Source organism: Manacus vitellinus, unplaced genomic scaffold (assembly GCF_001715985.3).
Source record: "Manacus vitellinus isolate BGI_N305 unplaced genomic scaffold, ASM171598v3 scaffold_39_pilon, whole genome shotgun sequence".
Taxonomy (NCBI): domain Eukaryota; kingdom Metazoa; phylum Chordata; class Aves; order Passeriformes; family Pipridae; genus Manacus; species Manacus vitellinus.
In genome coordinates, this window is record NW_021940534.1 from 4,262,371 (window position 1) to 4,290,001 (window position 27,631).

The 27,631-nt window shown below is 39.2% G+C and overlaps 1 protein-coding gene and 1 long non-coding RNA gene across 4 annotated transcripts in view; one reads left to right on the forward strand and one right to left on the reverse strand.

The window, feature by feature from the left end:
- Positions 1-504: 504 nt before the first annotated feature.
- LOC108640615 lies at positions 505-26,950 on the reverse strand. 3 transcript variants are annotated; one of them, XR_001921317.2, is made up of 4 exons: positions 26,834-26,950; positions 20,279-20,416; positions 2,529-2,578; positions 505-734 (listed from the first exon to the last, which is right to left on the reverse strand). It is a non-coding gene; the product is annotated as an uncharacterized LOC108640615 (long non-coding RNA). The 3 variants fall into 3 exon arrangements; XR_001921318.2 differs by lacking the exon at positions 26,834-26,950 and adding an exon at positions 22,092-22,304; XR_001921316.1 differs by lacking the exon at positions 26,834-26,950 and having other exon boundaries at positions 20,279-21,101.
- Positions 26,348-27,631, forward strand: part of CAP2 (cyclase associated actin cytoskeleton regulatory protein 2) — a 68,305-nt gene continuing 67,021 nt past the window's right edge. The window contains 1 exon segment of the mRNA XM_008922283.4: positions 26,348-26,449. The gene's annotated coding sequence lies outside the window, so the exon portion shown is untranslated.

Here is a 27,631-nt window from a genome sequence, read left to right on the forward strand (position 1 = left end):
TAAGTTGGTCGGGCATTATTTACCTTTGTAAATCCATGCTGGCTGTTCCCAATTGCCACCATCTCCTTCACATGGCCAGAAATTTCTGCCAAGATTGCTCACACCATCATTGTTTGATAGGTTGCTAGATTGTCCTTCACACACTTTCTGAAGGTGGGTGCATCATCTGCCTTTCTGCAGTCACGGAAGACCTCCCCAGTCTCCATGACCTTTCAGAGATGATATTGAGCAGCCTCAGAATGACAGCACCTTTGGGTGCAGCCCACCAGGTCTGTATGTGGATTGAGCTTCTTCAAGAGGTGCCTGAATCAATCCCCTTCCACACCTGACAGTTTTTTTGTCCTTGAACCCTTCCTACAATCATAAAGTAGTGTTACTAAAAACCTAACGGTCACAATACCTTCCTGCATGTAGTACTTGAACTGGGAAGCATTGAAGTAGCTGCTCAGATCCAGCTGATGATGGTTTTGTAACCTTTAGGACTAGTTAACATTTCAGTATCAGTCCAGGCCACTAATGACCAAAAGCAATTGCTACCTGATGTCTGAAAGAAGCCTGTGTGAAACACATGACAGTCTTGACCAGTTCTTTGAGGAATGGGAGGATGTTTATATAATCTTCATACTGAAATTCATTACTGCAGCTGTCACTCTTACAGTGACTTCAGCAGAAGCACAGGCTTGACTGTGGAATTCGAGCTGTTCTTTCATCCTCAAAACGGGTCTTTTTTTCATCTGCAAAAGAGGCAGCAGTGAAATTGAAATTATAGAAAAGATTTTTCCTGGTCTTAGGGTCTCACTTCATTTCACTGTGGGCAATTATGAAACTCAGTTGCCCACAACTGGTACACTCGCTAACATCCTGGGCTGATGCTGTCATGTTCTGTTCTTAATGAGTGCTTAAAGCCTGGCTGCTGAGAAGTGTTGCTGAACTGCCTTTTGCAACCTGACCTTAAGATCTGTGACCTTGCAGAGAGCACTGTAATGCTCTCTCTGCTAAGAAGCGTGTAAACAGCCAGCAGGGAGGTGAGCAGAAAACAACAAATGCCATTTTCTGCTCTGTTCTCCTATTTCCCTACTCTGGTCTTGCTCCAAGGGGTTTGCCTTCAAGACATGGTATCAAGTAGGAATTAAAACCAAAAGTCCCTTTGAGAGGAAGGCAGAGCACAGTGATGGTACACTAACCTTTTATTTGATATAGGATGAAGAAAGCATCTTCTCCCTACTGATATGCACCCCTGACAATGTCCTTGGGCCTTCTCTTACCTCCATCTGGAGGTAACAGACACCGCAGGGGAAGGCATGAAGGGGAATGCTTGCTGCCCTGGAGGGGTCTGTGTTGTGGTAAGCCACAATGGGAACAGAATAAAAGTTTATGACTCAGTTTATAAAGGTCAGTTGCATGCTGGCTCTATAACTTGACAGAATGAGTAACATCAGCAAAAATGTGAATGTGCAAGCTCCGCCAGCAAACCTAGCTTTAGGCATACAACGTGAACACTGACTCTTTGACAAATGAGTAGCTGAACAGACCTTCGTGCATAAAATACACCTTAGGTAACATCTCACATACATGAAATACCAATAATTCATATTATCAGGACCAAAATAAAACAACTGAGAAATATCAGCATCCAATTGTGATATACCTGAATACTCAGCGAAAATGTTATCGTTTTACTTGAGAGATGGCATATATGCAAGCAGCAAGAAAATACCCACAATACAATTTCCAGTTCTGTTTCCAAAACCTTCAGAAGAGATTTTATACTGAAAAGTGACCAACGCTGAGTTCCTTACAGAGGGAGGGAGAAGTCAAAACAAGGAACTGTTGCTAAGGAATGTGTAGACTAAAAAGGATGTAATACCTTAAAAGGTTACATTGATGACTTGTATGCCAGAATTGTAATTTTTCATAATATTTGTATTTTCCTATTAACTACAGAACATAATTTGGCAGCACTAGAGTTCATTGATTCTAATTTTTCTTGGATTTTTCAAACATGTAAAAGGACTATATTAGGATTAAAATAATGATGCAACCACTCAAAGCACCTCTTAGTCTTTTTCAGCAGATGCTGAGCCATTTTAAACTGAGCAATTCCCTAGTTATGCTCAAAACCTTATGAGAAAAAGCATTCCATTCTGAACCAAGAGCCTGCACGTGTTGTTGAATTGTCTTCTGTACAATTTCAATTTATCTTCCAAGTTTTTGTTATAAATAAACATGTAGGCAGTGTATTCAGATTGCCATTAACTTTTGTGTTTGAACTTCAAACTATTAGGTTACACACTCTCAAACTAGCAATAAAGCAGTCTCTGGGCAAAATCTGACTGTAAAAATCTAAGGCACTTAGGAAATTTTTAATGAAAATATTATGAACAAGTAAAAACTGAGGATTATAACAGAATTTGACCTTGTAATTATCACCAAAATGTGAATGGGAAGAATGGAAAAATGCCAGAAAAGGAACATCACTCAGCCTTACAATACATTTAATATTACAGCTTATTGACTAGTAAAATTACCTTGCAGGAGCCATCCAATAAGTTTACATCCAGCCATTTTTTGTTCATCCCTGAAAACAATGGTGAAATACTCTTTTAAGCTGGTTTATTACATTCATGCCACCATATTACTGGGCATAATGATCCTAAGCAACAGATTCAAGATACTATCATATACTTCATTTAGGAAAACCAAGAAAACCAAGAAAACAGCAGACAGCAGCAGCAACTAAAGATTTTTGAGGACTTTGAAAATAGCATGGTTATGTGCGAATTTACAAAATATTTATTATGACTAATAGTTGGGCTTTGGGGGCTTGTTTGCAGTTACTTTTTTTCCTCCAAAGATCAGAGTAAAATTATGAGAAAAAATAAGCTTGACATACTGTCAAAGAATGAGAAAATGAATATGACTGTTTCATCATCAAGCATCTGAAAGTCAAAAGATGCTATCCAAATTAATTGGTGAGAGGTCTCTAAGATTAATATATAATCTTTAGCTCAGTACCCTTGTGTTCATCTTTGGACTAGACTTCACTGTGCCTGCTGCTTCTTCTCCCTTCTCTAGAGGTGGCTATTGGGGGTGACGTGCCCCCACTTCTATACAAGGCAAAGACTCTTGCAGGTGCCAACTCACTTCCTACTTAAGATTTAAACTGGGTAAGATAAGAAAACCCCATAGTCTTTCACCAAAAAATTTATGAAATCTGGAAAAGTCTCTACAAAAGAGCTCTTTCCATCTGCAGCTCGCCTTCTTCTGAGTACGTCGACTCCATTTGAACCAGAGAAAAAGATGTCAAAATACCAAAACTGACAGAGGTAGGTCACAAGCAAAGCTCAGTGAATCCATCACCTGTTATTAGGCTGTTAAAAATGTTTTGTCACTGCACTTGCAAGGACATGAATTGATCTTTACCACATACTTGAAGAACAAAACACATTTCTATCCAGAAATGCAGGCAAGGGATTTTGCCACCCTGTGAAAAACTTGTACTTTTTGTTGGTGGTGTTGTCAGGATTTGTAGTGATGACAAAAATAAGCTAAAATTTAAAACCCTGCAGTAAACGAAATTATCTCCCAGAAAAAAAAAATTGGGTAATTTTTAAAACATTTTGTGGTTTAATTATTTAAAAAAACCCTATTTTAAAAAAATCATAAATTGTTTAAAAGCAAAATATCGCTGCATTTACAAGTACCAGAGCAGATTGTTCTTATTTTTTCCTGACAAGAACCATTACAACTGAATGGCTTTCAACAGAAACACGTCAGTGCATTTTCCAGCTGCTTCAAAGGAGGGACTGATTACTTGCTCAAGGCTGTGGATACCATGATGTTGCCAAAACTTGGGATTCCCTGACTATTTGTTCAAACTGCTGGAATTCATCTGCTAATTTGTTCACTGGTAATGTTTCTGAATGGAGATAGAAATAATGACAGTCTAGAGGAAAATCTTATTTTCACTGAAGGTAGTCAGACAATTTAGGAATCATAGAATTGTTTAGGTTAGGAAAAGATCTTAAAGTCATCAAGTTTAGCCGTGGTGTTTTATGCGGACAAGTAAATGAGCAAGAACAACCCAAGCATAACCAAGCTGAAGCACTAGCTTTGTTTCAAGGTATGGCCAAAGCTTTTTCAAGTGATGGACAGTCCCAATTATGAGGTAATTTCTTCGTCATACTAGCAATGAAGAACCTTAAAAGTGGGCTGCTCTCTTTATCCAGTATGTTCTCTTCCTAGCCTTGGAAGATGGGAAGTCGTACATTAGTGCAATAAGGAATGTTCACAATTTCTTTTTCAATTACAGTTACAGAGTAGTGTGCATTCCTTTATATGAATTTATGTTATGAACATTGTTTAAGGAAAAACTGTTCTTCATAAACCAAGTCTTATGTATCACAGAATGCAAGTTCATGCATTATTCTTTCTTGATTTTCATCAATATTGGCTTTTTTTTCCATTAGAGAGCTACTTTATCAAGGAAACTCTTTTCTCATTTTCTGTAAGCTGAATGTTTTCACTAACCTGAGTGCCATCATCATTTATACTGGTTTTCATGTAAGAGGGAGTAAAGAGATCTCCGGGCTTTACTCTTCTGCAAATGTCACCAGTTTCATGTACACTCTTGTGTCTAGAAACTGGTTTTCCTCTGACCTTATCAAGAATAGCAGTTCTCCTGTCTATTCTAACGACACCTGGGATCTTGCCAAAAGAAATCAGAATCTAATGTAAAGCTCTGAGAACTGTGCCTGAGTGTGGAAACAGAAGTGTGCCCACCAGCCTTCAGAGGGCTGGTGTTGGATGGAGCTGCCCCTGACATGGCTGCAGGAGCTCAGGTAAGCGGGCGCCTGAGAAGGGCACACCACAGTTGAAAGGCTTTCTTTGCGCAAATGCATTGATTTGGCTTAATAAAGGCTAGTCAAAGGGCAAACAAAACAGTAATGTAGCATCTTCCAGGGAAAGAAGGCCTTGGTGGCCACTGGAATTTCAACACATGAAGCTGGCTTCGAAGATCCTGTGTCTTGTCATCAATATAATGCAAACCGTATGGAGCGCCTTGGCCTGATCCCGACAGTGGGACTAGTGCTTGCCAGCAGTTCTCTAAGAATACAGGTTGGCAGAGATACAAACAGTGTGTGGAGGAACCTCAAGGAATCTGGCTTTCCTAAAAGCAGGGAATGGTAGTATTAGGGAGAAGTAAAATCTCTACTGGATTTTATAGTTTATTTGAAATGCAGCCACACTGTATTAATGATCTTTGTTTCAGCAGGACAGCTTGGTTGCTAACTGCAGAGAGAACAGAATAGCAAGCTTTGGACACAATCAAGATGAGCTTGATATCCAGCCAGGGTCCAGACTGTAAATAGATCTGCATGAATATTTCCTGAGAGAACTGCTGGAGGCCAGAGAGGTTTGCTCCAAAGGGGTAAGAAGTACAGTCTGCTCGGTGGTACTGGAAGTGTCACTACTTGCAAACATCAAAATATTTCAATGGATTCTCAATATTTATTGTGCTATTTATTGTGATTATCAGGATGGTACAATTGTCTGGAGTTTAAATGCTAAGAGGAGATATTCCAGGTCTTAACTGGCCGAGAACGACGGTAGTTATTGCCCATTTGGTGACTCCTAAGGACAAAATATATATATGCCAATAGGAAAACAAATTGTTTCTCAGTGGGACATTTTTCAATCTAAGCATTGTTACCTGCAAAGTCTCAGGTTCCGTCAGTCATACAGGTAAAAGATTAAGTGATAGTAATTGACTTTTAATTCCTAATTCAGCAATGAGCTCAAGAAAAAAGAACTATTTTACTGCACTGTTCCCTGATCCTGGTACTCAGAGGATTACCTGTATTTGCAACACCATTTGGCTACCCCAGAGTACAACTCATTAAAGCCTTATTGCTGAGCAGAGCAAGTTGCACATAAACCCTCCGAGCAGCACTGTGTCCTACCAGGCATTGGCTTGCTCCAACATCTTTGTGGGTTTAGTGGAAGGACAATTCTGCTGTTCAATGTGACATGCTAGAAAGAAGAAAGGGGCAGTAACATGTTCATGTGTGTGATGAACTTTGGGTCTTCTTCTGATAATGACTTAGTGTAGAGAAGAGGAGGGGGAAAGGAAATATTCAAGTGATGTTCAGTTGATTTCCCAGAGTTTGAACCAAACTATCAGTGGTGAAATTTCTCATGTTGTTCTCATTCTTGAGGAGGGGTAGAAAGCGCTCCACCTCAGGACTGTTTGAGAAACAGTAAGTTTTGAATAAGGTCACTCAAGAGCATCACATTGGGGACCCATGCCAACTACAAATGGAATTATCACACTCCATTTAAATGGAGCTGCCTAAGCACACCTCTAGTTTGTAGATTTTGTAGCAGCTCATCTGTATTTATAGGTGCATGCTGCTGATGTAGGAGGTCCTGCAAATTCAGTCTCTCCACCACTGCCTCATTTTAACTAAAAATATCACAGACCAAGGCATTCTTCTTTCTGCAACTGAAATCCTCCTTCTTTCTCAAGGTTTACAGCTACATGAACCTGGGCAGCTTTCTTGGGGGGGAGTTCTCCTGAGTCACAAGGTGGTGCAAAGCCACTGACAAAGACCTTCTCAGGCTACAGGCTGAAAAGCAGGATGTGTAGAAGGCAGAGTTATTTCAACTATCAAAGGCAATACATTGAAAAAAAACAATTGGGCAGTGCCTCCCCCATTATTTCTCAAATCCACTATCTCACTTCTTTTCAGATAAGTGCACCTGCACTCATTTCTCATAAAGCTGTGGGTTTTTTTAAAGCAGAGGCCATCTGTATTTACACCAGAATGTAGAATAATAAATTGCTTAGTCTACTGCTAATCATGGACAAAATGAAAAAGGGAAGATGAAATTTCTTATTCTAAGAGAAAAATTTACATAAGCATAAAAAGTGCAACACTACATCTTATATGTAGAATTTCTTGCAAGTTTATGCTTTTGTTTAATTGTTCCTGTTTGGGGTATATCATATCAGAGGCTTCCAAAACAATAGATCTTATTTTAAAAGATACAGTTAAAGGCTTTCAGGTGACTGAAAATTTCACTTAAATGCTTTCTTCAGAAGCAATTCATTTGCACCATGAACATTTCTTCTCACTCAGTCCAAGTATTTTTCCCTACCCCAGATAAGCAAAACTTTCCCTGGAAAAGGGAAAGTGCTACCTGTGCTTTCTGTCTCATTTAGTATTTTATCAGACTAGATTGTAAATATTTTGACCTGACCTTATTATTTTCCTTATTTAAAATATTTATTATAGGCTACATATTGAATTATATTTTAGCAATCATAAGTGGTAATCATTCGGATGTCTTTCAAAAAATGATCCATATATTTTATTATGCATTTTTATACCCTCTCTTCCTTTCAATTTTCTCTATTATTTTATTATTCTGTGAATCTATTTTCATGTCCTCCAAAACTGCTGTTGTTCTTCCTGGACACTACAGTGTATGTCAGGTAGCATGAAAGGTATCAAGAATTTGATGCCCAATTACAGCTATGTTGTTGTAAAATAATTATTGACCATCTCCACTCTCACCTGCTTTGCATCCTTCTCTCAGTCTGCTATTGTTCCTTCTCTCAGGTTTCAAGCTGAGACTATGCTTTCTAGCAGTTTCCAGTTGGTTGGAGGTCATTAACAAACAGCTTCAGAGAAGCTAGACAGCATGTTTGCTCTTTTTATGTTGCTGTATTTCTGTCTTTGATGGGACAGAATCTATTAAGATCTTCTCCAGTACTCTTCTTTTCACATAAGCTCTTTGTTCCTTATGATCTATGGGGGGGAAAAGTACATATATACTGTCTCTTGCTTTCACAGATGAAAAACAGCAGAGACACAATTTCAAAGGTAGAGAACATGCCACTCTATCAGATATTGGCATATGTCTTTACATCACTGATGCACACACCTAGACTAGATTCAAATATGTAATCAGATATGAGTAAACGATGAGCTGCGTGTATAATAAAATACATAAGAAATTACATTTGCAACTGTAATGCATAAAATCTTGAAAATCTGCTCCACTGTGTATTTTTATAGCTTACTTCCCAAAGTCACCACGTTCTTATTACAAACTTGTTTTAGAGCCTGTCAAATTCTAGAGGCAGTTCATCAGACTCTTCAAGCCTGTCAACTCCTCCAGCTAGACCTCTGCAATACAAAGCCATCTAAATCTTACAGGCCCTACCCAGAGTGAGACTTGGAGCTATTAGAATCAACTGCTACCTGTGCATTTCCTTCACAGAGAATGGTGTTCCACCAAGAGGTTTTCACATTCAGAATGATAAGCAGGGAAAGTCTTAATAAGGTCAGGAAATAGAAAAATAAACAGTTAAAATATTGGCTTAATATCCTATCAACAAGTGAACAGGATTGTTCAGAGACACCTATTTTCTGTGGAGGAAAAACCAAGAACCAAAAGGTCAAGAGGAGGAAGACACAGCAGAAAAGGTCACTTTCAGGTTCTACAGAAGGAGGTCATTTGAGAAAACAAGAGGAATTTATGAAAGCAGAAAAGAAAAAAAATGTAATTAATTTACTCATTCAATAGTTAGCAGAATTTGCATATCCATCCCTGTTTCAGAGGCTTTGAAATACTGTTTTTCTCCAGCTGTTTTTCTTATCATTTTGGCACGTTTTCTCTCAGATGTTCTCACTAACAGCCTGTTGGCATCTTTCAGCTGCTCCCAGGCCTTCCTTTTTAAATCTCCCAGCTGCCTCTCTTACTCCTCATAACACTGGCCTACCCATCTTATGTATTTTTTTAAATTGTTTCCAGCTGCCACATTTGGTGCTCTAGATACTTTCCATTCTCTCCCCCAGAATATGATATTTTGGAGTGTTTCTGTGGGCTGATGGGATGACAGCAGATTTCCAAAACCCTAATAGGAATCTCATCCGCGTCCTTTCAAGATTTTCATGTGCCAAACTGAATGGGGATTTTTTTTGCTATTGGTGAATGCTAGGAAGCTGAGGGGAGGAGGAGGAGGAGAGCATGGTGCTAAGTTTCCAAGGTGGTAAAAATACAATGATCTACAACCACATAATCAAATCTCACCTCTTACTGTTTCACAGATCTTACGTATCTTGTTCTCTGTTCTCTTAGGCACTGCCCAATCTCCTACAGTGTATGCAAAACCTCTGAAATGTAGAAGCAATTTCAGCTAGTTTCAGCCCAACAGCATCCCCAGTCCTTACACTACTCTTGCAGACTGCAGCCTCTGGAACTGACACGGAAAATGCTCTATGTATGTTTAAGAAACATACTTTGGTACATATGAATCCTTTGACTTTCATGGTCAAGAAAAAAATTTATACACAAATTCCTCTTAACTGCATAACTGACAGTTTAGACACACCTGGTGGTGATTCTCATGCATTCGCTTGCACTTTAAAAAGCTGGTAATGCTTTCATGTAAAATGGTTGGTAAAATTTTGTCCCAAACTTGTATGTTATAGGAAAATATAATCGCTATCTAATTAAATGTACTCAAAATTAAATTTCAATCTGGTCATGTGAGGCACTTAAAAGTTATGGAATACTAACAGTGTCATATGAATAAACATGCTTGAATGTTCAGAAAAGAATAATAATTTTGAAAACACCAAAGATCTTATCTGCATATCATCTTACTTTCTATGGGATTCACCCAGGGCTGTTCCTTTTTATTCAAGACCTTTTCTTACCTGGATAGAAGCTTAAATTTACCCAGTGGAGAGGCCTGGGTGAAGAATCTTCTCTGTAACAGGTGCCCAGTGTACCCAGATAAGACAGAACAAAATGTGTTGGCTTCCAGCACTTCTTTTGAAATAGGTCATGAACCCAGAAAATCCATTTATAAACATTGTGCCAGGCTGTTCAACAAGGCACATGTTTGGAAGTGCCTGAGAAAGGAACCTTCTTCTACCACTGTGGAGGAAGGATCCTCTGCTTGCCTTCTTCCATTCTCTCTGAAACTCCTAGCAGTGTCATGGTTTAATCCCAGATGACAACTACCTAGATGAAACCAGGACACACAGGAAGAGGAAAAAGGACTTCTAAATCTGTCTGCTCATTCTGAAGTTGTTAGAGGGAGAAAGGAACTGTATCAAAAGGCTTTGAAAAATGCTTAGAGAAGCTTGCAGTTTGAATTTAAGAACAAATTAAGTCACCACAGTGATCAGGAGAGAAGCAAGCATAGAATTGCCAGATTTAAAAGTAGAGGAGAGGCTGGAAGAGACATTTTTAACAGAATCACAGACACTTTCATACTGACTGAAAACAGTTTCCCTCTTAAAGGGTCTAGTGGTCTTCTCCACAGCACAGTGAAATTATGGAGAGCTCTCCAGATACCTTCAGAGATCTGTACTGGGTCTTACAGTCTTGTCTTCAGATGAGATTATTTTAATAAGGTGCATTAACGGATGTTTTCAAATGCCCCTAAAGTCAGAACAGCTGCGGGATCTTTGCAAGACATGAGATTGTTACCAGACCTGAGAACAAAAATCCCGGGTTCCTTCACAGTTTGGTTTCTAATGTTTGCAAAATGTTTCTCAGGTAAAAAGAGTAAGAATTTGAAAGTCAGCTCAGGAGATAAAGGAGAATCAAATTCCGCAATTAACTAGGCCATCATCTAGCACACGTAATTCTCCGTTGCTGCCAAGTACTATCAATACTGTAAAAAGAACCCTATTAATAAGAAATGTTGTTATTTGGAATAGACTAAGTTGGGGTTGCCTAGTTCCAAAGAAACCAAATATACTGACCGTGACACAGCACTCTGAACTTTCCACATGAGATCACTAGATATCTTTGACAGTGAGAAATGAGAATGGGATTATATATTCAGTATACAAAATATAGAATCACTTTCTATATCTAGTGTTGCATCAAGTCAAATGGCAAAAATGGGATTAAGTACTTTCCTTCTTAAAAAATAATTTAAAAGACAACATGTCCTCCCATTCCTGCAATTAATTAGACAAGCCCTGGCAGATAATGCCAATGCTGTAATTGTCCATCTTACATTTTACCAGCACTGAATGCTGTAGTCTGGCGTAAAGCAGAATTTGTTTCTAATAGAGAAACTTGAGAGACATTTCCACAGGCTTAACTTTACTCTAGGGAGAAATCTCCCTAGTCCTGCTCTGTGTTCGAGACTCATAGATCCTCTGAATTACTGTCAAGAGGAGTGTCTTTCTGCTGCTTGTAGAGGGATGCAAGGGGGACTAGCTCACCTAAGGTAAAGTTTGCTTCTGTAGTGTTATTTGTTTCTATGTAAAAGATTTTCTGCTGTTTTTTTTTGTTCTTCAAATAATATAAGTACTTATAAAATATAAGTACTTATACTAATAATATAGTATAAGACAGAAATTGCCTAGCTTTGCCTCTCTGATTAACACTGAACTAAATCCTAAAGACAGTTCATAGAGACAATCATAAAAGCAATATAGCAACACAAGAAATTATGAATATCTTGTATCAACAGCAATGATACTCTGCTGCTTACTCACAGGACAATCACTATCAGCTTGAAAGATACACCCTTAACTATGATATTGAATATTGGCAGTAAGGAATAATTGTGAGCATAGTCTGTGTTCAGTTAGGCCACTTGAAACCACTGGAATATATTCACAATATATGTCACCTAATTTCCATTTCAGAAAAATCAAGATTATTTTGTGAAAATTTTTATTCAAAATTATGAAAATGCCAGTTGTAAAAGCTGATGTCTCCAATAATTAGTTCTTGAAAGAAGAAAAAGAAATGTCTAAGAAGAAATAAAAAAAGGGAAGGAACAGATACCACCACACTTTTCATTGTTTGAAACATTTTCTCTGGAAAAAATTGTTATATCAAAGTTCTGTAAGTATGTAGTCCAAATAAATGTTCTTTTATGAGGGTGAATGGAAGTGCACAATGTAAGTGCTTGGAGAGAACTGTATTTTTGATTTGGGTAATTTTCAAGGCTTTCTGTAAATCTAGTGTCAGCATTTAGTTAACAGAGCTGACAGTGAGGATGCTGCACAATGTTTACATTACATGAGATACATTTGCCGTGTAGCTTTTGCAAATGAACATTTGTAATTTTCTAAAAGCCACAGACTGTAAGTCAGGAACAGATGTCACAGACTTGAATCCCTACCATCAAGTACTAAGGTATGAAAGAATTAACCAAATATAGTAAAAAATATCACATTCAATTGCATATTGAATTTATCTCACATATGCTGTGGGATACCAAACGTGTATGTAACGCATTCATTTTATGCATACAACATGTATTTCTTAGATACTGGTTATCTTCTTTTAATCAACAACTTCAGTGTCGAGACAAAGATGCCTGTTTTCACTTACACACATAGCTGAACATAGTTATCTAAAACTCTTTTCTACGTAGCCTTTTCTTCAACATTTCTACTGTGTTTTGCTGCTCAGTCTGCCAGTTCTCTGATCATTTTTGCTCACTGCGGAGCCAATATACATGCACGCATCTGTGTGTGGATCGAGAGCCAGATAACTTGTGGAACATAAAAGATGTGCCTACCAGGTAACTAACACACAGGTGGGGTAACACAGAGCTCCAAATGCAAACGCCTCACATGACTGTGTGCAGGAGGGGAGTTTTAAATAAACTCTGTATCCGTGGGGGTTTTATCCCTCTGTAGGTTCCACTGAGTTTGTGACATTCTGTTGTGGCTGTTATTCAAAAAAAAAACAAAAAACCACAAACCCTGCTAGAAGAATACAGACATTTTTCACATTCAAAAGAAGAGCAGATTATTACAAGTTATTTCAAACTACTTGAGCTGGAATTACTGTGGTTTTAATGGCCATTTTTACCTAGGCAAGACAGCAGATCAATACAGTATGTCTGTTTGTTAAAAGACCTCAGATAAAAGAAGATAGCAGGCATTTTTTTAGAAAAAGGATGGGTTATTTAAGAAGTTGTGAAAAAGTGTAAAAACTTGTGGCATATAAGCAAAATTGTGCTAGAAAGCTTCATTTCTTCACTAAACTGCACCAGAATTTCAGAGCTGATCTGGGATTATGCTATAAAATCCAACATTCCCTCAATTACTGAAACACAGCGATTGTATAAATTTGAGCATTATGTTGTACATTACCACTAGTATCCCTCTCTTTTTTGGACAGCACAACAAATGTACTGTCAGTAGATACAACTCACAGAGTCAACCAAATGTTTGCTGCTACAACACGTGTGGAACTGATAATGGCCAATACCACTTGATCCTGCATGCCATCAGCCAAAATAGCCAGTGGGGCTGCCAGACTCAAAATACGTCACTATGTCCTTCTGATAATACAAAAGGACAGGAGTCCCACAAATTCAGATCTGTCATCCTTCTGAAACAGATGGAACTTGATGGGGAAATTATCACAAAATTTGATTTGAGTCAATTGAGCCAACTGAATCATAACAAACCTAAACGGCCAACTGACGTATATTCCCCTGCCTTTTTGTCATAGACAGGAACAATCTATCTTTATTCACTGCATATACAGTTACTGGTGTGCGGGTTTGATGACAAGTCATTCCTTAGAGCACATGGCAAATTCTAGGTGAATATATTTGTGCTAAACTGCAACACTGTAGAGCAATCTGAACCCAGAACAACAAGTATCACTTGCAAGTGCCAGTTGTCCTTATAAAGCCCAGTGCAACGTTCAGCCATAGAGCTTTTGATCCACAGGATCTGGTCTGTGACTCACATAGGAATTTGACATATTCATATTTTACTTTGCTGTAAGTACCTTGATTGAGGTTTCTGAGGTTAAAAAAAAAAATAAGAGAGTAACATATTTGACTGGCATTAGTCCATGATTCACTCATCCCTGTCAGCACCTCAGAACTCCCACTTCCCAATGCCATATCTGTGTTCAGTGTCTATTAGGGAGTCTGTGTGGGCATGACTGGACAATGACCTGACGATATTCAATATAGAAGCCACAGTTGATTGGCATATACTTATGCTACGGTAGTCACATAAATAAAGTATTAAATCCTTAGCAGCACACACATTCCTGGTTTCAGATTATATATCAGTGAAGTAACTGCATGAATGCTGGGTCAGATGTACAGTGACTATAAATCAGCAGATCTCTGCAGCTTTCTGAACAGGTCTGGAGATCTAGAAGAACTGACAATCTGACTTGAAACATGTAATAGGTAAAAACAGCTGTTACAGGTAAGAATCCATTTCTAAAATATTAATGGAGAAATTTACATAATTGTCTCCAAAGATATATTGCCTGATTAATACTATCTGAAGACACAGTTCTTGCCCTAAATAGGTATTCTAATCTAAGATGCAAATGAACAGAGATAAAGGAAAATACGTGAAAATATTGTACTGGATAAATTTAATAAAATAAAATCTTCAAGTTTTGCAGTCTTTTCAGTATTAATGGCAACTTCTCGCTAAGAGAAGTTTGAATAAAGAGGATGGGAAGATCACACATTTGTTCTGGCCAAAATTTAATCTTGAGTCAAAACCAAAAAGCCTCAAGCCACTGTCAAAGCAAAGCTGTCACCCCAAGCCACTTCCAACTGTCAAAACATTTCTGTGATTGTGTTTAAAGTAACTGGTAATGGCCTGCCCAGATTTTGTACCCCAAAAATGTTCCCCTAAAATAAAGCAATTAACCCCCTCTGCTTAAAACTCTTTGGCATAGGAAATAATGAATTGACAATAATGAGGTGTCAGTAATTAGGTTATTTTTTGATCCCAAGCTAATCCAAACTGTTGGAAGATCAGTCCCTAATGTGCCAAATAAGTCCCAACTCTCTCAGCTTTGAGAGAACAAAAGGAGAACAAGCATGAAAATGGAAGCGTGAGATTTGCACAGAACCAAATCCCATGAATGAATCCAGAAAATCATAAAAACCGTAAAAAAATTGGAAATTATGTATACAGAGCCACAGGGTGGATTTTAAGCACTTTCAATCCTAAGTTTACTTCCGTTTGCTGAAATCACTCTCACTTAGTATGAAACTTCTTTCAACACACATATTGTGCCTGAAACAACAAAAAGCAGTAGCTTGGCCAAGTTTCCTAACAGATCTGGGGATAAGACCACAAAGCTTTAGTCTACAGGGAAAAGCAGTTGACTTGGCAAGTCTGTCTGTGGCATGCTGACCTTTCTTTCAGAAAAGGTCACCGCGGAGTCAGGTTCCTGAACTTCCCAGGGATTCTGTAGCTCTAAAGCTAGGATCTTTTAGACTATGGCATCACGATAGCCTAAAGCAACATGAATTAATAAGCCTTTTTTTAAATTCCCACAAAACCTTTTCAGAAGCCTAGGAGCAATCAGGAGTGATACCAGTCCAGTTCTTGGTGATCAGCAACTGAGACATTGCTGAAAAGCACTGTAAGAACACATAAAACCATCTGCACGTAGGTGAAAGGCTGAAGGTTCCTGTGTCTGTGTGAGGAGGTCTGATTGTCTGATGTCTGCTCTGAGCACAATTATGGGAATTTAGCCTACAGTGCTACCAAGCTGCCTTCTTTTTGTTACATTCAATGCAGTGAAAAACAAACAAACTAAAAAGACAGTGAATTTTTTCCCCAATGATTTTTAGTGTGAAAATAGCACACTACACACCTTGGACTGCAGGAATTAAGTTCTAAGCCATGGCAGATTCAAATAAATTGATTTGCTAAACGAATAAATAGAAACCCTTGAGTTACACAGCATTTTAAGTATGAGAACAACTGACTGAAACAGGTTTAACACTGATACTAGGTTAAATCTTAAATTAGGTGTGCAAAGCTTTTCTTTTTTTCAGGGTGTGGCTCACACATGGGACGAACAAACCAGTTTTTAAAGAGGTAAAACACCCACATTTAGAACGATTATTTTAAAGAATCATAGAATAACTCAGATACAGAGTTGTAGATGCTGTAAGAAAATAATCACATTATTATTCATTCCAAAGAAGCGATAGCTGCTTTCACTGCTGAACTGCATCATCATTCTTTTGGTTTAAATTATTTCAAATTTTCTAAAAAGTGCATTTATATTATATACTTTATACAACTTATCTTCTTATCTTTGGTTTCTTTTTTTTTTAAAGATACATCTTTTAAATGGTTTAAATAAGGCAGAAGAAACTGCATGAAAGGACTCCCTTTCTGAAATGAAAAAGTTGCTCAGTTTTGAGGGAAAAAAATCATTTAGGGGCAGGTGGATTAGATGAACTCAAGAGGTACCTTCCAGTATGAACAATTCTGTGATTCTCTGAGTTATTTTTATATATTATATGTTATATACCTTATATATTATAGACACAATATTTTATTTATACATATTAAATATATTTATTTCTATTAAACATACAGTATTTTATTAAGTATTGTGTAACTATTATACATTGTATTTATATATTCTATATTCTATGTATCATGCAAATCAAATAAAATTAAAGAACAGACAATGTGGTCCTTTCTCTTTAAATAAAGTTACAAACTTAAAAATGTGTTAGCAAAGAAAAAGAGTAAGAGAGAAAAATAGATGTTTCTGTGTTCTTTATTTTTACAGCACACTCTGCAATTCACTGTGTATAGTGACAACAGAGAAGTAACTACTATGACTTTTAGTACTGCAATTCCTTATGCAAAATAGGTCACTCATATGTGTCTATATCTACATATATATGACAAACCAATCCTAATATAATACTGGTTCATTTGTATTTATCATTCTGCATGCAACCACACCTTTCTACCTATTCTGAAGGTCATGAACACTGCATAAGGGGGGCTGGACACGGATTCCTAGCATCCAAAGATTTTGGAAAGAGAGACTGCAACTGCTTTCCAATCAAGTATTAACACCAGGCTGCACCTATTGCTGCTGGACAGAAACTGAGTAATCACACGCCCTTCGCAGGTGGAGCGTGGGAGGTGAAATCCACAGTCAGTGAATGAGGTTGCTGGGCAAGACACACACACACACACACACACACACACACACACACACACACACACACACACACTCTCCCACACCGCAGCTGCTACTGCCGTTCCTGTCAATAGCCCTACCGTCTCAATGAGAAAGGCTTTCTACAAAGGTGAGCTGATTCAGCTGCACAAAGGTTTAAGGACAGTTTTACTAATTATTTGCTGAATTACAGATATCTTCTATTAAATAATGGCAGCGACTGAGTTGCCTTCAGCTGGAACAGGAGTGGACTCCTAAGAACTGCCACCTGCTCTCTTGAATCAATGACTAAACTTGTGCTGACTTCAATCACCCTAGAACAAACAGACCTTTAAACCTGAGGCTTTCCCTCAAACAAAAATGGACTCAAATCAGCAGCTGTTTTGCTCGTAAAGGCTCCTGTATGAACTTCCAATTGCTAAAAACAGCCCCATGACACACACAGATGCATATTGGCGCTGCCCATCATCTATCCAGTGTCTGTACTGACATGTGGTTTTGAAAAGGATCTAAACACCTCTGAGGAGCTGAGCTTTTGCTCATCATCTTCCTCCTGGAGAGTATCAGGAAACATGAAGATATATGTGTACTTTCCCCTGCACATGAAACTAATTGTTCTAAACCTTGTTATTTGTTGGCACCCAGCCAACAGTCAGAAACATGACATGGTAACTTTTAATTTAGGTTTTGCTTGTATTTTTGTACAACAGGAAAGAGGAAAAATGTAGTAACAAACATCAAAATAACTAATAAAATCAAAACAATAATAGTCCCTTCTGTTATGCTTTTCTTAATTGAACAGTAAATTACTACAGAAGACATACAACCTTTTGACTGGGGATCTGTGTCTCACAAAAATCGGGGCAATCAATGAACAAATCAACCTCAACCAACTCCCATATGTGAAGCACATCAGTTCTCTAGTAAATTTGTTAAATAACACTAAAAAAAAGGGTTTCAGGAAGATCTGATATGAATACCGTGAAGATTCCTGGGAAATATGCACTTCAGAAGTATTTAAATTTCTTAAACATTATGACATTAACACTGGTGAACCATTATAAATACTTATGAATGACTAGGGGATTATATGTGTTGCTCACCACAACTGGTGATGTAGGTCGGTCTATGGTTCCGAGAACATTAATGGGGGGGCCATTTTATGTTTTGCTTCCCCAAAAGACTTTACTCCATCGTTCCTCTAACACACTTTATTTCCCTTTCATTAAGCGCTACGCAAAAGAACTTACAACATTTCATTCCTTGCTACTGCTGAAATGCAACCCCTGAAGGCCCCCAACTTTGCTGATCTCTAAATTACCTCGCAGGAGGTGACAGAAGCCATGGACAAAAACCACACAACCATGCAGCCAACCACAGGGAAGCAAAACTGGTTTGGCTGATTATCATGGGCCTAATGAAGCTGGTGGTTGGGAGTGGCTGACATTTCAGGATTGGTCAGCACATATACATGGAACAACCTTTTATATGCTGTGGCACAGGTAAGTGCCCTCAATACTGGTCTGACTTTGTAAACACATTCTTCATGGCAATACACAGCTATTGGGGTTATTACCATTTGGCATTTTATAAATACCACAAGACACACAGCTTTGATACTTTATACACACTTTATACAAGCTGCAATGCCTGAGTGTATCTTATACTAGGGAAATGAGTTGGAACTGCCTACAACAATGATTTGGAGATATCCCAGCTCAGCAGCTGGGCAGTAGAGGTAGATGACCTCTACAGATCAGAGGGACAAGATGGAGCTGAACCTCACTGGGATGCTGAAAGGTCTCTCACTAATCTGACATGTACATCAAACAAATAACAGTAATCTAATGAAAGACCTTACAATCATTTGTAGGCTACAGATTGTCTATGAAAGTTCTTTTAGGCTCTTTCCTTTGCATCTAAAATCTTTTTATTTTAACCTAATAGGATATATAGGAACTTATATTAAAAGCTCTTTTATCATCTATTTGCTTCCCAAATATTATAAATTGCATAGTATTTACAGTTGAATTTATATTGTACTGTAAGCATTTATTTTTCCCTTCAAATCCTACATAAATTGCTAGCCTTATTAACTCAAGGCTAAATAGCAAATCTTCAGCATATTTATCTTTTATACTCCTTTTTTTCATACTCTAAGATACATCAATTATAATAGTTGAAAACTGTATACAACCAATAGTATTGTTTCAGAGGTGCTGATGTAACTGAACTAGAACAAAAACGGAACTTCTTATTTATACCAAGGCTTTATGTATTTTTAATGTTCATGGTCTAATTCATAAATCAGCCTTAGAGTGTTGTTTTCCTTTCTTTTCCTTTATGAAGTTACAAGACTGGCACATTCGATGGGGGATTAAAAGAGAACTCCAAGATGAATTATTCAGGAGAGCAAACAATATTCCTTTCTAAAGAAAAATTACAGCTTTTAGAAATACAATGCAGTATGTGCAGAGCCTGTGTAAAAACAGGAAAGCAAGAAAATAAGAATGAAATAAATGACTAGTTTTGAAACAAAAATATTATTTCTGATACGGAAATGATTTGCCTATATTTACTCAAGTGAAACATGAATTCAGACACGTAGGGTGAGATGCTGCCCCTGTTAGTGACAAAACACTTACTGACTTGAGGGGGACCAGGATTTCACCCCATCAGTGTGAAATATTTATAGTTACTTCTAATCCATTTTAGGCATTAAATTGAATAAATTTTGTTACTTTTCTTTATGTTTTGTTACTTTTCTTTGCTCCTTCTTTTTGGGAAAAAAATAGGAACATAAGGTGGCTATTTGGACCAGATGATCGTTGTAGGTCCCTTCCAACTGAAATAATTCTACTTTCTATTCTATTCTATTCTATTCTATTCTATTCTATTCTATTCTATTCTATTCTATTCTGTTCCTTGAGTTTATTTATCCTAAAACCTGTTTTGGCTTTATACTTTCAAAGTTCTTATGAAAGAACAAACTCTTCTACACTCAACAGAGGAACTCCTTTTGCCACAGATGCATGGGAAAATCATGTGTTAAGAAGGATAGATTTCAGAGAAGGGATCTGGTCTTCAAAAGCTCTCAGAATATTACAAAATAAAAAGGTGCCACTCCATTTGCCATGGAGAATATAAAAGCTAGAGTAAATGACTGTGCTAGGCTCTGTGCTGCTGTGCCTGGTCAGCTCCTTGCATCTAATCTAGATAGCCATAAATTGTAAAATAATAATTCAGGTTGACAAAACTGCGTATTAATGTAAGTAATGTACTGTACCTAAGGATCCTTGCCAGCAGTCTCATTTAGCAGGAGGATATAAAACTGAGATATCCTTGCTCTTCAAGTCCTTGGTTGAGGGAGAGGTTGAAGAAGCAGAAGAAAATTCACATCGCTGTCGCCCCTGGCATTCCAGTTCTATATTGGAAAATCATAAATCACCTCAGATTTTTTTCAAGAACTCGGTAAAATAAACAGTCACATTCAAAACTTGTGGTTTTGCTCGCTCTACTCCGTATTAGGCTATTAAGTGTATTTACCGAAGATACCTGTCAAGAGCTAAACAGGTCCTTACAGGACCAGACCAAGCACAGTGACAATGCTGAGGTAAAGGTCTTTATTTTCTGCCTGAATGAACTGATCTAACAGGGACTGAGTGCTTTCCTTGCTTTCCCCTCACCCATACAGCACAAAGGAGCTTGGAGGTGGACAAAACCAGCTAGGTACTGCATTGGCAGAAGGGGGTAGCAAATGTCACCCAGTAGCTAATTAACTGTTGTGAAAGAACAGAGGAATTATGTCTCTAAGGCAATTTTTCTTTGACTTACTCGGCCTGCAATGACCACAATTGGGGTTACACTACTTATGAACCACTGTTTGAATAAGGGCACAGTCTATTTAAAGGCTTGGAACAACACTAAGTGTATAACTGTCAGAATACATATTGGTTATCTGCCCACATTACTATTTTATCAATTAATGTCATTTTACCACAAATTTTGCACAATTTGGTGTTTTCTTTATAGCACCATTTCCTAGAATCAGATGATTCTGTAATTATTTTTTAAAAAAGTGTTTAGCCCAGTGGTTCGCATAGTAAACCTTTCATTTATTAACTAAAAGAATCTCAAATATCCCCAGATTTTAGGAAAAAAAATCTAATTTTCTGTGTGTCTGGATTTTTCCATACTTCTGCTGCACCAGCTGTCTGGGCTTTCCTGTGCAACAAGGATATTGATCTCAGGGAATCATCTGTAAGTCTTCCCAGGAAAAAGTTTAGAGCTGGCTCTATGCTTTCTATCTCTAGGAGATGAAAAAAAAATTGCAATCTGGATTTACTGGGAAAAAAAGAAGCCATGGCAGAACCTCCTCGGCAACTAAATGAGGGATTTTAACTGCAAGTAGCACATGGAGAGGACTGATGCATTTTACTGATGTAGACACAACAAGTCTTGACAAGCTCTGATCATGACAGTGATGCCACCATACACATAGTGATGAAAGAAACACAGCAGCAGACAACAAGGAGAAGAATGCCATCTAATAAGAGAAAACTGCAGCCACAAGAAAACACAGATTAAAACACCAGACTTCCATGTCTGACCCATCCACACATTCTGAAAATGACTGGAGCTGGTGCTAAGGATGGCAGAACATTTTGAATGAGTCAAAGAAGCTGTGGCATGAAGAAGACCTCAAAACATTTTTAGTTGGTTTTGACTTGTGGCAGTATTTGGGTACGCTTGCATTTTCCTCAGACACAGATGGGTTACAAAGCACCGACAATGACAAGGTCGAGAGCATGGACATTTAACCAGCTGCAATTATCCTACTAAGATGCTTCATGGTTCACATCTGGAGCTGGAACAGTGACCTAGCATCATGGTAAAGCTGTCCTGAAACTCTGTCAAAGCAGAACTGTGTACTCAACTACTAAGCTGGAAGCAGTACCTCACATTGTTTAGCTGTATTGGTGCATCATTAGAGAACACTGCCAGTCTCTCTTAAAGGATCCCTGCAGCCTCGATTGAAAGAAAGGTGAAAACAGAGACAGGAATGCTAAAGATTCTAAAACAGGAAAACTAACACTGACCAATGAGTAGGACTTTGTCATTCCTTTTGACTACTGTTTCCATAGGTTTCATACACGGCAGAAGAGTAGTTTAAGGTGGCACAACAACTCTACACTCGCACACTTGGAAAATTTGCTTTCCTTGCTCTCTCAGTCAAATTATCCTCACTGAAAGTTCCTTGCAAATTTCTGCCTATAATTAAATGAAAAACACAAAACTCCATTTGAAATCCGTATCAAAATGCAGTACTGTACAAAACAGGATATTTAGCAAAAATACAACATAAGCCTGTATCCCATGATAATCAATAGATAATGTCATGTAAATACATAGCAGAACTGAGGGCCAATATTCACTGAGTGGCTTTCCCAAAACATCTACAGAACTGAATCAAACCACAAAACTAACATTAGTAAAAGTAGTCACAAAGATTAGTATTTGTGAGATCAGAACAATTTCCCCTTGGACCCAGCAAAGCCCTTAAACATATCCTGAATTATAAACAAGTGAGTAATACCATCCCTATGCAACAAGCTGCTTAAATACAACGGGAATGCTTAAGTGTTCTGCTACACAGGGATGCCATTACTCACATACTTAATGATAAGCACGTGCTTATTACTTAACGTTTTATGTTGCCATGCCTAAAAAGAAGCATACAGCTAATTAAGGTACAATTATGAGAGTCCACACCCCCAGATCTTACTGCATAAAAGAGAAGAGAATACAGAGAAGAGATAAAAAAGCAGTAGAGTGACATCTTTGAAATTAAATGTAAATCGAATCTGCCTGAATATTTTACAGGTGATCAGTTTGAATGATGACAGATTCAGCCTTATTTCACACTAGCTTGAAAGAGGAAAAATAGTCCACTTCTTTGGCATAGTCTTCCCTTTTTTTCCCCCTGTGTGTTTTGACACTTGATTCATACAAGATATCCACAAAGTGCTCTTCACAGATGCATTTTGTTAATTAGCTATATGCTGTTTTTCAAAATCTGTAGACTAAACAGCAGATTTGGTATGCAAAAGGCATCTTGACATGTCCTGAATGCACTCCAATATTATTTAAGCAGATGTAGCAAGTCACACTACAAGATTTTCACGATATTCCAATTTATTTTCACATCAGTAACTGCTTCTGCAATTTTAATTTGTATTAATATTTTCTGCATTGTCCCAGCAAAGACAGACTTAATGAAATCAAGGAAATGAGCAAAAATATTTGTGGTTTTCTCCAGACTCGTCTATGAAATATTTAGATGCAACTTTCTTCAGCAGGGAAATTTTACAGTCATATACATTGAAAGTCCATTTTCAACATAACTAGGAAAGTAGGAATTAACATTTTCAAGTTTTTGCCTGTGAAAAAAACCATGTATGCAAATAAAAGATGTACCAGAGTATTTTCTTCTAAGTAGGTTACAATGTTGTCACTCTACAGAGATTTTGATAGCCTTTCTCTACAGCCTCTGATCTGTACTTTGGGATCACTGCACAACTTTAGAAATACAGTCTTCTATAAAAGGGAATAAAACATGCCAGCCTTGGCACAGATTGTCTGCAGCAGCAAAGTCAGTAAGTAAAATGAAAAAAAAATCATAGTTATAGTAAATGCAATACACTAGGCTTCATTTTAATGTAGCCCCCTGCAAGAGGGCTATTACTGCACCTCTTGCTTAAGAAGAGCTCCTCACAATTTCAGGAGGACTAGAGCATAAATTAGAATTTTAAGGGGTTTTTTCAGTGTTTCAATCCTGTTGCCACTAGAAAAAGTATACAGATAATCACTACGTACTTTCTGCATATAAATCTAAGCCAATACACTGAGGGCAAAATGCTCAGCCCTAAATTCTGATCTTCCAGCCATTCCTTGCTCAGTGTTTCACTTGATGCCAATTCCAATGCCACTTCCAAAACTTATTCTTTATTGCTGTTCAAGCCTTTTTCCTTGATGGGATGAAAGAATAGCATATCATCTAGTCCATGTTTTTGCACATACAATATTTTGCAAAGTCCAAAATTTGTATATCTTTTGTTTGTTTCTTCTCTTTGGGGGGATGTTGCTCAGCCTGTATTAATAACTACTAAGTTCCTTCTAGAACTGGCCTTTCAAATTACCTTTCTTTATTATAGAAACTTCAAGGCTTTCTTCTCTAATGTTTTCAGGCACTACATCTTATATCTATGCTTGCCACTGGGTTTCCTCCATATTATAAGATCACTTTACAATTACTGAATCTCCCCTTTTTTTCCTTTTGATTAAATTTATTAGTTCTTTTTGTTCCCTTTACCTTAGTCTTAGCCTTTCAAGTTTGCCAAAATTCTCCTGGGGACAAGAAAAAAGAACTCACTTGTTTTTTTGTGAAGAAAGGACTAGAATACAAGAGAGAAGATGGATTACAGACATGTTTTAGACATGTAGGGCATCTGCTGGTTTGGTAGCCTCATAGGACTTTCCATGGAAAGGAATTACCCAGTAGTTTCTCCTTCTTTTCCACATGCCTATTGTGTAAAAGGATGATGTGGAGTGCTTGACTGAGCTCTTACACCAAGAGCTTATGAAACTTTTCCTCACTTAACTACATTACATTTTTTCAAATTAAATTGATATCCTACAGAAAGTCTACTGCATTTATCATCCTAAACTTTCAGCCTATCATGCTGACACTGCACAGGTGTTGGGATTTTTTTCTTCTGAGTTGTAAGGAATATGGAATTTGGGCTTTAATCTAAGCGTACTAGATTTGCCATTTCTTAAGCCTTTGGTGTTTTTTTTTCCCAGAATGAGATCTTCCGGGCTTGTTTCTTGCTTCTCTTAAATAGTGTCTATGTTCTGTGCATTTTTACAGTCAGGTTTTCAATTCCTCAATACCTTTTCCCTCTTGGAAGTTTTGACAAGACCCTCTGGTTTAAAACTTGTGCTGTTCTGTTGATTTCATCTGGCTGTTTGTACATGCCAAGGAGAAGCAGTTCATTTCACTGCATACAGGACACTGCGCCCGTAATTCTTTTGCAATTTCCAGTGCCAATTACATTGTCTGCACTAGTGAGTTTGAATCCTAGACAGATCCTTGGAGTCTGCTTGCTTTTGCTTAATGCTGACTTGAGGCATGTGAGGTCTGTGAACTCCTGTTAACTATGGCATTCTTGTGAAAATATGACTTTTCTCAGCCCACATGTAACTGCTGCACAATTAAAACAAATCCTTATGTTCCATATTGTATAGTGGTGTTGTCAAACCATCAGATATGAAACACAAAGTCTTCTAAAATAAGCTATATATTTGATAGAGAAATGTGCTACCAATTTTTGTGCAGCCACATGGTTGACTTGAAAAATGTATGTGGGCTTTTTTATTACCACTAACTAATGAATTCTTCTTCCATTCAAGAACAAACTGTTCCTTTAGAGGCTGTGAATTCATGGTCTTCTCCCAAGACTTCCGTGCAGAAAGCCAGCTCATTTGATACGAGGAGGTGAACCAGATTTCAGGAGGATGATCAGATGTCCCTTGGGACCATGTGGTGACAAGCACTGCACAAGTGCAAAACATGTGTGCTCCCCGTTGGCCAGGGGTACTGGTGTGAAGCCCACAGGGTCTAACAAACGAGGCCTAGGCATGAAGGTTTGCCTGCTGGGAGAAGTCCTGATTTCATGGCCGTATTGAATGAAGGCATCAGCCCCGCCATGGGCCCAGCTACAGCAGTGGTCAGGCTGGCACAGTTAGTCCGGCCCAGAGTAGGCAACATCCTGGTGTACATGAGGCTGCCCTCAGCCTCCCCTGCCATGTGAGGTGAGGAGTCTGATGGTTTCCACACGGGCCTCGCTCTCCTTTTCCAGCGTCGACCGGGCCAGTGTGGTGTGGGATGCTCACTTCCCACTCTCCCAAGCTGTGTCCGATGGGCAAGCAGGGCCACCATGCCAGCAGCTGTGGGTGCCCCTGCCCTGGGTACCAGCGCTCTCCCCTGCTCCTTGCATGATGCTCCACCACTACCATTTCCCCAGACTCCCAGCCGCTGCCGTGAGACACCTCTCTCTCTCTCTCCATTTTCACACTCCACCCACTTTTTGCTTGCTTTCTCCATCTCTGTCACCGTCTCTCTCCCCTTCTGGACTTGTCTTTATTTGGCACTCCCGGAAGCTGCAGGGCATTGCTCTCCCTGCCTGCCCGGGCAGCTGATGTGACTGACTGACACCGGCTCCCGCTGAGGAGGAGGAGGAGGAGGAGGAAAAGAAGGAGAAGGAGAAGGAGGAGGAGGAGGAGGAGGAGGGAGAGCAGCGGCGTGGCGAGGGAGGGGGGGGAGCGAGTGACCGGCCGCGGATTTTCATTGCAGAGAGGAGGGGGGAAAAAAAGGCCACGCGGGTCATCAAACCAGGTAACTCAAGAGCAGGCGGCGGCGGGAGGGGGCGGGATGCGGGGAGCGGCCCGACATCTCGGCCCCGGGCAGGCGCGGGCCGGGGCCGTGTTCTGCGCTCCCGCTCCGGCGGCAGCAGCAGGCGGACATCTTGGGGATGGGGGACAGTAATGAGGGGACGGCTCCGGGCTCGGCCGGGGGCTGCAGAGCTGCAGCGTAATTCCTTGGGAGGGCAGTGCCCCGGGCGCTATGTGGGTCAGGGACCCGCGCTGCCCTTCGACTTCCCTCCTGTCACCTGCGCCGGGCTGCGCTCGGAAAGCGTCCCCCTCCCTCCCTCCGATCCCCAGGGTGATAAGTGGGGAGGAAGTAATCTGGCCGGGGAGCGGGGAGACCCGAGCGAAATACCACGGCAGATGAGGGATCCTCTTTGGGGCTGAAGTCAGACTTCCTCCGCCGAGCCCCCGGTCAGCGCCGTGAACGACTCTGGGGTGCTTTGGGCCCCCGCCCCGGGTCCCGGCAAGCCGGCTTTCCCACGGGCTATTAAAAATTTCCTCGGCTTGTTTATGCAGACCTGGCTGTCAAGCTGTGCTGGTCTTGAACTCTCTTAATCAGCGTAAGATGATCTAATTCTGAGGGAGGTGGCTGTAGTGCCCGTGGGTAGCTGGGCGCCGAGTCCTTGGATCCCCCCGCCCTTGGAGCTAGGGGTGTGCGTGTGGTGGAGGTGGCAGAGGAGCCTACAGGTTTAGCCCAGAGGAGAGGGTTAAATAGCATCTTAGGGTGAGCGATGGGAAGGCATAATATGTACCTTTACATAGAAATATATGAAGGATACTTGAAATACAAGGCGGAGTTCAGAGCGAGCAGGAGGAAGGCAGAAATGAAGGACCGTGAAGCCGATATCCTGCATTTTGCAGGGACTTGACATCTGAAGGAGAACTACCCCGGAGACACAGCCAGCACAAAGACGAGGAGAACTTATGACCCCACCTAAAAATGTGCAGTCTGTCCTTTGTTTTGGGGATTGTCGTAGATTTGTATCTTAGCATTACAGGATCAACAGTGAGGATTTTTATCAGGTAGAATTCAGATTTCATAATGTGCAGGAGCAATCTTAAAAACAAAGACCATCCGAGGAAGAAAGCTTTTTTTATATGCCTTACCTAAATGTGTTTGTTTTCTAGTGATGGAAAAATGTTGCCAGAA